This window comes from Mastomys coucha, unplaced genomic scaffold, assembly GCF_008632895.1.
Source record: "Mastomys coucha isolate ucsf_1 unplaced genomic scaffold, UCSF_Mcou_1 pScaffold6, whole genome shotgun sequence".
Classification (NCBI taxonomy): Eukaryota; Metazoa; Chordata; class Mammalia; order Rodentia; family Muridae; genus Mastomys; species Mastomys coucha.
In genome coordinates this window covers 7,471,645-7,482,958 of record NW_022196912.1, presented here as the reverse complement: position 1 = coordinate 7,482,958, position 11,314 = coordinate 7,471,645, and positions in this window count along the sequence as shown.

Genomic DNA, 11,314 nt, shown 5'->3' with positions numbered 1-11,314 from the left:
GAAAAAAAAAGAAAAAGAAAAAGAAAAGCTTGGTTGCTTTTCTGGAGCTAGACTGGGGCACATTGAGTAGGGACTAAACCTCTGAGAAGGTGGAACTGAGGAGCCAGAACTTTGGAGAACTGGACCCAAACCCTCGGATGGGGCAGAGAACTGGGCTATAGAGCATTGCAGTGTTGAAGTGTAGACAAGAAAAAGCCATATGGTAACCATGGTGGCCCTCAAGCAAGTACACAACCTGGACTTTAGCCTCAACGATTCAACCCTGAGGGCCAAGAACTTCCAAAGAGGTGGCCAGCTCCCTGGCCAGCAGAGGGAGCTGTCTGGATTTCCAGCTCAGCCTCTCTCCTCAGGAGATACTAAAAGCTAGGAACTGCTACCCTCCTGAGTGAGACCAGGCGTTAGCGCTGTGGCATGTTATGAATCGGGAAACATTAAAGGAAGAATTTCTGCATTCCTCCTCTCAGCTCTAAAGCCTTTGTTTGTCTTATTAGTCGAGGCCTGTCAGCTCCTCAAGAGCTGAAAGGTCCAGAAGGTGAAGGAAGCTGTCACTACATGGTTTCCACACTGACAGTCTGTCTCTATGCCATTTCAGCACACAGCAAGCATGGAGGCATCAAGTCACGTTCCATCTCTCAGGTCCTGGCCTCCCCAGGGCCCAGCAGGCCCAGAGCCTCTAGTCTGGAGTCCAGAGGGTCATACTGAGAAGATCCTCTGAGCACAAAAGCCACCAATTTTCAAGGACAAAGTCACCATTGCCTCATATTGCTGGCTTCACCTCCTTCCTTGAAGGTGGGGAGGGTAGGGGGATGAGAGGGGTGGGAGAAGACTACTGGAAGGATCCCATAGGAGCAGCCAACAAGACACTCCAATCTGCTAACTTCAAGCAAAGCAGACTTCCACACTCATGGACATGCTTAGCATACAATGGACCATTACTGTTACTGTTAGGAGTTACTGTTAGGGAAGACACAGACATTGAAAAACAACAAAAAAAAAATGAATGCAAAGTACATTTGCCAAGGTAGTCAAGTGTTCTGGAAGAAGCCAGATCCCTAGGTTCTTGTGGATCTGATTCCACTCCTCTCGGTTTTTAGGGACACCTCAGTCAAAGTACAAGAAATACTTTTCCAAAAAGACAAGTGCTAACAGATTTTGCAAGTCTACAGAATAAGTTTCTCAAATTCTTTATGACAATAAAAAACATAAACATGGCATTGTTGTATTTGGCTTCATCTTAAGCCCTTCATTTGGGTTATCTCTGTAAGCATGACAACTGCCCAGTGAACCAAAGACCATTATTCCAGACTGTATCATCTATTCAGATGAACATGCTCTCAGAGAGCATGCACAAGGAGCAGAGAGAAATCATTTCAAATAAAGATAAATCCAACATGAGGCATCTTAGCTATTCAAGTATGGTATGTTTATAGGCTGGAATTTTGAGCCAAGTTTCCTATGAGAATCAAGTTAAGCACAACGGAGTCTGAAAAGAGTTCTGGCAGGAAGCTCTTGGTGTAGCATCAGAGAGCATGGATCTCATGGGCTTTGCCAAGCTGACACAGTGCTGTGGTAGGCCCCATTTCTATAGAGGCAAGTGGCTTCTTGGTAGGTAGCAAATGAAAGAGATGACATCAAGTAACAAACGTGATTTAAAATGAGGTATGCAGTTGACGAATGGACTCAAGAGAAATCCTATTTTCCCATGGATTCCTAATAGGCTCTTGACAAAGTGTCCAATCTCATTTCTAAAAGCTATTTCCTAGTTCAGTATGTTAGTCTGCCTCAGAACTGCCTTTATATGAAGCAAATAGATGGTGGTTTGATCCACAGAATCAAGGGGAAGGTAACATCCATGCAGGAGGTGTAAGAGAAGACAGTGGGAGGATCATGATGCAAGATCCTGTGGCTTTGGTGGAAACTGTACGTACGTAGTAGGGAGAGACCCTACCTGCCCATGGTCCATGAACTGCTATGGACAGCAACAGGCAGGATCAGAAGTCCCTGGCTGGATCCCTGAGAATATGAGACTTTTTATTAGCATTGACCTGAGCTTTCTTTGTCTACCTGTGGCTGAATGCTCACCACTTGTGGTTTGAATGTTTGGCCCATGGGAAGTGGCACTATTAGGAGATGTGGCATTGTTGGAATAGGTGTGGTCTTGTTGGAGCAAGTGTGTCATTGTATAGGCAGACTTTGAGGGTTCCTAGTACTCAAGCTCTGCCTGCCTTTGTATCAGGATGTAGAACTCTCAGCTCCTTGTCTAGCACCATGCCTGCCTGGACACTGGCATGCTTTCTGCCATGATGATAATGGACTGAAAGTCTGAAACAGAAAGCCATCTCCAATTAAATGTTGTCCTTTATAAGAGTTTCATGGATCATGGTGTCTCTTCACAGCAATGAAACCCCAAGACACTACGCTACCAGCAATCATGTCTTCTTTCTTTTCCTCAAAACTCCCCAAAATCCATGTCTTAGAATGAAGCCCTCAAGTCCGAGATACTAGTTAGCCAAGGATGTGGAGAAGGAAGATTTTTTTAAATATGTGAACTTGGGTGCACCAACCAATCAGAACAGGGCTCCATCACACCTAATCACTTCAAGCTTTCCATTTTAACCTTACGTTTGTCCCACGTCGGACAAAGTCATTCTCAGACATCTGCTAGGAAGGCAGCACCAGCCTTTCACCCTTCAATCCCTCCTCATGCCTCATGCACTTTTCCCAATGCCTACATCCTCCAGAACAGGCCACCAAAGAACATACTAAGGAATCACTCCTTCTGGCCTCCAAGATACAGTTCCATCCTTTGCCTTTGAGTGCCTCTCTTCCCTCCATCACTGGCCTCTCCCCTAACATCAACTCCAACAATGCTTCCCTCTGTCCATCAGTGTTTGCATCTCTCCTGGGATCAGCACTGATGTTGCAGAGTGCCCGCCTGCACATTGGTGACTACCTTAGCCATTAGTTCTACCTGGCCACTCCTCTGAGGCTGGATGCTTATTAACAGCAAGCTCTTCTTACAAGCAGGGAAGGGCTGAACACTCAGTCGGCATTCAAACCAATCCTCAAGTGTTTGGTTTGGGGTTATGTCCAGACACTGGCGGTCTCCTCTAAAGACGGGCCTCAGCTTCCTCATCTACACAGTGAGAAGCAGAACGATAGTCATCTGTCCATGAGAATCACCAGGGAATGTAGCCTCGTCACTGAGGGATGCTCCAGGGATTCTAGTTGGTTAGCAGTGGGTCAGACTCAACATTGATTTTCATCTACTGGGTTTGGTTTTGTTGTTGTTGTTGTTGTTATTGTTGTTTTCTTTTATTACCTTAAGCATTCCAAGTGATTTCAATGAGCAGACAAGGCTTTGAACCCGCTGGGTTAGCTCATCTAAACAGTCCTGTGGAATCCCATGGCAGAAATGAATAGGATGCCATGTCCCCAGGAAGTCTTCTTCGAAGGAAAGTCTAGTTCAGAGCCCTAGTGACACACAGGCATGTGAGGGCTGCGGTGGATTCTGTGTCTGTCAGCACTCAGTCCTGGTTGTCACCAGTACCTGTGGCAGGTCCTCCCTGGGCTCTGTTCTCAAGGAAGGTCTATCTGCAAAGGAGTCTTAGACCTAAATGAAAGGGTAAGGCTTCCCACCAAACCGGCCATCCCCACCCCTCAGCACATTACGTGCTCTTTAAAGTGTCAAGGAAAGTTCAGAATCGCTCTTGGCAGGTTGTGCCAAAATTCTTGCCTGAACATATTGGATTATAAAATATGTGGGTACAACAAGCATATCTGACAGATCAAATGCCTAACACTGAGATGATGTGTAAAAGCAAGACATGGTTTTTCACTGTTGTGGTTTAGAGTTTGGGTTGCTTCATGTGTTTCCCAAGTGTTTTCATTCTTAGCTCCTTCTTAAAATACACTCCTGACTTTGAGTTGTGACATCAATTAAAAACTAAGCTAATAAAAACCCTAAACCCACAGGAACACATTAAAGGCCACTTAAGAAAGCTGGTTCCGGCTCCTTTTCAAAGTCAGACCTCAGACACCAGAATATTCAGAGCTCCAGGCCTGCTTGTATTCTTCCCTGGGTCTAGAGTCTTTTTTTTTTTTTTTTTTTTTTTTTTTTTTTTTTTTTTTTGGTAACCCTCACTCATTGTGGGGTTCATAAATGGGGCAAATTCACATTCTCTCTTTTTTTTTCTTTTTCCCCTCTTGCCCTCTCCCCAACGTGTTGAAACAAGCTCAGTAATTGCATTACCAGATTTCCAGGGTTAGCTTTGGGTTCAAGGGAAAGAGCTGGGTTTGACTCAGATCTGTAATTAGTGTGGGAGGGTAATTAGTGGCACACGGCGAGCAAAGCTGCTGTCTACCAGGGGCCCACAAGACACATCTATTTGTTCTGTTTCATCAAACAATTTAATCAAACACCGAGTGCTTTACTCAGAGGCTTCACAAAACAAATATTTGCTGACTGATTGAGTCATCAAACAACTGGTCAATTCAGTTAAACCAGCTCTTTTGCTGTCCAGCAAGCCAAGGAAAGAAAAAGGCTTGAGGTAAGTTTTTACATTTCAGATGACTGCTTTACTGCAGAGGGGATCCAGGGAAGGTGCTGGGACACTCTTTTCTTTCCTCTTCATGCCTTTCCAAAGTAAATAGCATTTAACAAACAATGGGCCACAAAATGGAGCCCAGAAGACAGATCTACAAGAGCTGTTCATCTCTCAGCTGCACAAAGGCACACATCCTCAAGCAGTGTGTTCCCTGGGGGGGGGGGGGGTCTCCCTCATAAGAGGTATGAAGACCAAGCGCCCCTGTAGTGGAGCAGCCACAGAACCCGAGGTACACTCTAAGTGCCAAGGCAAAGAAGAAGTGACCTCCCAGGTGTGGACAAGATGCCAACATGCATCCATGGACAGCAAGTCCAGGCGCTGGGGCCCTGCCCTCTCTGTTGTCTTTGCCATAGTTAGTGGAGAGCCAGTGCCTGGCTGGAGGCCCTGCTCTACCCACAGCAGAGTTGCCCAGTGGGGAGCAAAGTGTGCCAACACACTTTATTTTCCATTCTGGAGCCTCTGAACAAGAATATTTGTGTCTGTTGGGGTCAGAAGAAAGCAGCTTGCCCCAAAGCAAAGCAGGACTCCAGCTGAGCTCAGAACACCTGCCTGGAGGCTCGCCACCCTGCCTGAGGAATGGCAGGGTCACAGCTTTCCATAAAGAGCACCTTACAGTGACATGATGTCAAAGTCCAGGAGTCTAGGAAACGGCAAACAGCCCGGCACCTGGGAGTGATCCCCTCAGCCGGCACATTGTTGAAAAATCCATCTCATACATAGCCTAGGGTTTGACTTGAGTCCATTTGTTAATTTGGTAAACACGGACATGATGCTGACAATAGTTCCTTAATCCGGGCAGGAAGGAAGTATCTAGTGACAGGCGACTCCAGAGCCTCCCTGGTCCCCCTCACCTGAGGGCTGGCTGGGGTGCACCTGGGGGTGACGGGGAGGGAGAGTGTCAGCTTAGACAGAGGAAAGAACAAGGATCAGTCCAGGGGCTGCTGAGCTCTCACTGTGTACCAGCACTCTTGCCTGGGGGTACAAGGACAGACCACAGAGTCCCTCATTGTGGGAGAGGAGCTTTCAGAGCGGAGAGGACTTCTCTTATTTCCTGACTAATTAGATCTCCAAGCCTGCCCCCTGGGACCAGCTGTGATGATTAATTTTATATGTCAATGTGGCTAAGTAGGAGAGTGCTTAGATATTTGGTCTAATATTCAAGATGTCAGATGACATTAAAATGTATACCAGTAGACAGAGTAAAGAAGTATATATTCCAGGACCGGGGGTAGCCTTGTCCAATCAGCTGAGGGCCTCATAAGAGCAAAGACTCATCCCCCAAGAGCAGGGAACTCAACAAGCAGCCTGCTTTTAGACCAGACGGAACTCTTTTCTGCGTCTTTGCCTCCTGGTCTACTCTGCACACATACTACTGGCTCTAGCTTTTTGGAAAACTGTGAGAAATAGTTGGTGTTTGCAATCTGATTTTACAGATGAGAAAATAGTCTTGTGAGATTGGCTGCCAAGACTGGGCCACAGTGACACACATTGATCCTAATCTTCTTACCCACTCTTATGCATGGGACGTGAGTGTCCCCCAAAAGCTCCTGCACTGAAAGCTTGATCCTCAGTGTAGCTAGCAGTGGGATCAACCCATTGGTGTCTTCAAATTTTGATGGCATTCTTGAAAAGTGGTACAGACTTTAGGATGTGGGCCTTATTGGAGAAAGTCGGTCCTTCAGGGGGACTCCTTAGAGCATGCCCTTAAGCACTGTGTACTGAGCCTGGCGGTGGTGGCACATGCCTTTAGTCCTAGTACAGGAAACAGAGGCAAGCATATCTCTGAGTTGGAGGCCAGGCTGGTCTATAGAGCATGTTCCAGGACAGCTAGGACTACCCAGAGATACCCTGAACAAAAAGAAAGGAAGGAAGGAAGGAAGGAAGGAAGGAAGGAAGGAAGGAAGGAAAGGAGGGAGAAAGAAAGAAAGAAAGGAAGGAAGAAAGAAAGGAAGAAAGAAAGGAAGAAAGAAAGAAAGAAAGGAAGGAAGGAAGACAGACAGACAGGAAGGAAGTAAGGGAAGGAGGAAGGAAGGAAGAAACAAAGAAAGAATGAAGAAAGAAAGAGAACCGAAGAGTTACATATTGTCTCCAGCCTCTAATTCTTCCCTCTGCTCAATATCCTGGCTGCTGAAAACTGGGTAGCTTTGCTCTACCATGGTCTCCTTCTATAATGTTCTGCCACCCCACCTACAATGAGAGCCAACAACAAACTGTACCCCAAAGTGGCCCTCTCCTGCTTGGGGGCTGACTCCTTACTGTAGCAATGAAGCTTGCCAATGATACGTTCTTTAAACTACAGCCTTGAGGTCTTCTTTTAATTTTTTTATTTAAAAAAAATATATCTATACTATACTATACTATACCATACTATACCATACTACACCATACTATACCATTCCCTACCTTTGCAACAGCCTCCATTGTCTTGCCTTTCCAAGGCATTCTATACCTCCCGCCTTCAGTTTCTGTGAGACCCAAACTACCATGCTTCACCTACCTTGAATTCATTGTTGACTTCTCACAACCAAAACAGTCCTTCTAAACGGAGCAGATGAAATTAGGTATTTGCTATGAAAATTTACACACACACACACACACACACACACACACAAACATACACACCATGGCACACACGTCACAGGACAGCGTCCAGGAGTCAGCTCTCTCTTTTCACTATGGTGTTAGGGACTGGATTCATACCATGCTTGTGAACCAAGCAGTTTTACCTGCTGAGCCATCTTGTAGCCCCAAAGTTTTATAGTAAATACATAATTTCCTCTTCTCTGGTGAGGACTATTTTGGTTGCTTTTCTTTCTCTCCAGTGGATTTATTTTTGTCTCCCTGATGACTCAGTGCACACAGTAGTCTAAAGTCTCCTCATTTAGACCTTCCTTTGTTCAAGACTCTAGCCAAAAACAAAGTTGCTAGATTCTCCCCCCCCCAAAACAGGGTTTCTCTGTGTAGCTCTGGCTGTCCTGAAACTTGCTTTGGCTTTAAACTCAGAGATTTACCTGCCTCTGAGTGCTAGAATTGAAGGCGTGCGCCACCAGCACATGGAGCTACATTCTTATTATAGACTTGAAAGCAAATAATTCTGATGGTGGGTATTTAATCCAGGTGACAACATTTTATTCAGTCACGGGGTGGAGGTGACATCGGTCTATGAACATGATGGCAGGTAGAGGCTTACCCTTATGGCCAGCGGCTGTAGAATGGAAGATGTGTCAATCACAAATTGACAGGAACACTTCTGTTTCTCAAATCTCTGCTACAGAAATCACACAAAAGCCTCAGAAAATATACAAGCTCCCTTCAAGGCCCTAGACCAAGAGCCTCATTTGTCTCTTTTCCCTGGAATGGCCTAGGGACACAACTAGACAATTTGTGTACTTAGCAATAACCTTCCCCACTCTTCTACAGCCACCCCTCCCTTCTGTGTGCTGTGCTTAAAGACCCTTTCTTATGAAATCAGTTGTGGTTTGGACATGCAGTGTCCTTGATAAGATCTGTGAATTGAAAAGTTGGCTTTCAGATGGTAGCCAGTCACTGAAAGGATCAGGAAGTGTCTGATCTAAGGAATGGATTCATCCCTTGATAGATTGAAAATCTAATGGTATAATTGGAAGGCAGGATCTTGGAAGAAGTAGGTCATAGGGGCATGCCTTTGGGGTTGTCTTGTTCTGTAGTTTTCTCTGGCTTGCTCGCTGCCTCCTGGCTGTCACTCAGCAAGCATCCCTTCATCTCTACCGTGTCATCTCTACCATGTCATCTCTATCGTGCCATGTCTACCGTGTCCTGTCTGCTATAACACTCTGCCTCACAACAGGCCCACAACAACAGGGCCAAGCGGACCCTCTAAAACTATTAGCCAACACAATTCTTCCTTCTTTTCTTTCCTTTTCTTTTCTTGGTGAAGTTTTTCTTTGGAGGAAGTTGGGGTTCTAGGAGTTGAGCCCATGGCCTCACACTTGCCACCAAACTCCTTTCCCAACTATTTTCTTTTGTTTTGAGATAGGGTCTTACCAAGTTTCCCAGCTAGCTCTGAACCTATTCTTCAGCTTAGGTATGATTTTTCAGCTTAGGTTTGATTTAACTGATGATGCTCTTGCCTCTGCTCCCCCAATTCCCGGGAATTATTAGCCTGCCCTACATCAGGCTTCTCATTCATTTACATCAAGTACATACAGCACTGGGAAAGGTAACACATTATTGTTAATATCAACAACCAATGCACGTACAGAACGAGGAATAGCAATCTAATGACCTTGTATGACCCTTTCCCTACATAGCACATGCTTTCCTGTTTGCATCCTGACTACTAGCTGGCTACTGCGCTGACTAGGTGACAAGCGTCACCTCATTCCACCCTATACAAGTGCCTGTGTGTATTTCCTTTAGTTCCCCTAGGTCAGAGAAGACGTGTACCTGTTTGTGCTCATCCCAGTATGAGATAGGTGGCTCAATAGTCTGCACAGTGAATGTTATGTAGATGAATAATGAGCTGATGGTCTCCAGGTTAGACTGTCCCATATATGTCTGGATATCTACTCAGCCAGCCTGAACATCTTTGCAGGCCCTGGTGGGTGGAATATATAACATATCCTCTGAGCCTCTGAAGCAACCAGGACCCTGGACCAATTACATCCTCTGCCTTCTTTCAGAGATGTAGTCCTTTTTCCCTAGGATGGATGCCAAGCAATTAACATTAAAGAGCAAAAATTCTTCCTGTTAATCAGAAACCCCGAAGGTGGGCTGTACCCTTACCATAAGCCATGTTGTTTATCCAAGCCCTGTCTGTGATATTTGTAAAAGTGCCCCCTGCCCTCTGTCTCGGGAGAATAATTACACGAGTCCTCATGAGCCAGTGTTTTCCTCTCTTCAGCAGAGAACCCCAAGGCTTGCTTCCTCTTTGTCCAGATTTAGACTCAGGTTGGAGGTAGATGTTTCCTCTGGTGCTAAGCAAAGAGAAGGCCTAGGCTGACAGCATCTGGCATTCCTCACATGAAACCTAGGGGCTCTATGCCTGATGCCAGGACTCTGCAATGCCTTTCCTGCCAGGGGATTATGTTCATTTGCACAGGATCTTAGACAGAAATTCCAAAGAGATGATACTGGAAACTAAAGGCCTATAGCATATTAATAATACAGACAGGAAGGCTCCCTCGGCAGCTGGTAGCAAACGTATATTAAATAACGGAAGGAACCTGGCTCTAGCCCAAGACGGAGCAATCCGGCCAGGTCATTTTAGATTACAAATAGAAACAATTAAACCTTATTGGGTTTATTATAGACTTTGTCTCTGGTTAGCTATTAGGTTTCTGCACTTACATGCTAATTTCTGCGTCAAGGAATCAGAAATCTCCCCAGATTAGGTATCTACCACAACTCAGCAGGCTGCACAAATCAAGTGGTATTTACACTTTCCTGAATGCTCCCTGCTCATGTGGGCTGCAGCACTGAGAGGAAGCCAGTCAAATGAGTGCCAGGTTACAAGAGTAGAGGAGAAACTTCCATGCTGGATTCACAAGGGACTGCAGCTGGGAGCCATGAGAGAGGCAGAACTTACATCCAACCAATTCTAATAGCAGTCTGCCTCAGCATTCACCTTCCCTGACTCCAAATCCCCCTTTCTATACCCACCACTGCTCAGCCAGCAACCAGCTCATTATGTTAATGTCAAAAGCAATCACATGGTTCAGTCATGTGGGCTCCGACAAACACAAGCAGACCTTGAGGTCTTTCATCTATAAACTAAGATGATTGACCCATCTGGGTTCCTCTTCGAGCTCAGATCTCAAGTCGTGAAGTTTTAGCTTCTTAGCCTGGGCTGCCCCATCTGTAAAATGGGGACTTCCTTCTGAAGAGAGGTGATAAGGGGGTCTGACAACCTCTCCTGAACACTGCACACTATTGTCCTATGCCCACTTTTATTTGGGCAATTTATTTTCCACTCAGGATGTAGGAAGAGAGTGCCTGTCTGAAAACTGTACAGAGCAATAGCATAATTACTGCACTCTCTTACCAGGTCCTCAGAGTGGCTCTCACATGGGTCCAAGGCAGGCATCTCTCGGTCATTCACATAAAGAGAAATGGAAGCTCTGAAGTTTTGTTTTCTTTTAAAAATACTAGATAAGTTGAACATGGTGGCACATGCCTTTAATCCTAGCACTGGGGTGGAGGTGGGGTGGTGGGGAGGCAGAGGAAGGCAGATCTTTGTGAGTCTGAGGCCAGGCTGGTCTACCTAGTGAGTTCTAGACCAGGGACACAGAGTGAGACCCTATCTAAAAAACAATACAAACAAAACACTAGACAAAACCAGGGCAAAGATCTGGGCTCCTGATTGCTTTCAAAGCTACACATTCGCTAATTACATACTGAAGCCCACCTCATGCTGGGCCGTTGGCTATGAATCTGTTCCAGCCCCAGTTCCAGGTGCTCTTGGGGTTCCTCCACCCCTAGTTTGCCCAGTAGACCCTAAAATTTCTGAAACCAGAGTCTCAAGCTGAAAGGACCCTGGCCTCAGTGGCACATCTTGGGGTTTTGAAAATATCCCTGTATCACATGTCTAAGACAACAGAACATTGGTCTGTGGCCACTTCAACCAAATAGCTGGTTTCAACAGCTCTCCCCCCACCCAACCCCCATGAAGTCTCAGCCTATAGGCCCCAGAGAATCCTCAGTTCATCTGATAGTTTAAGAGGCTTGTG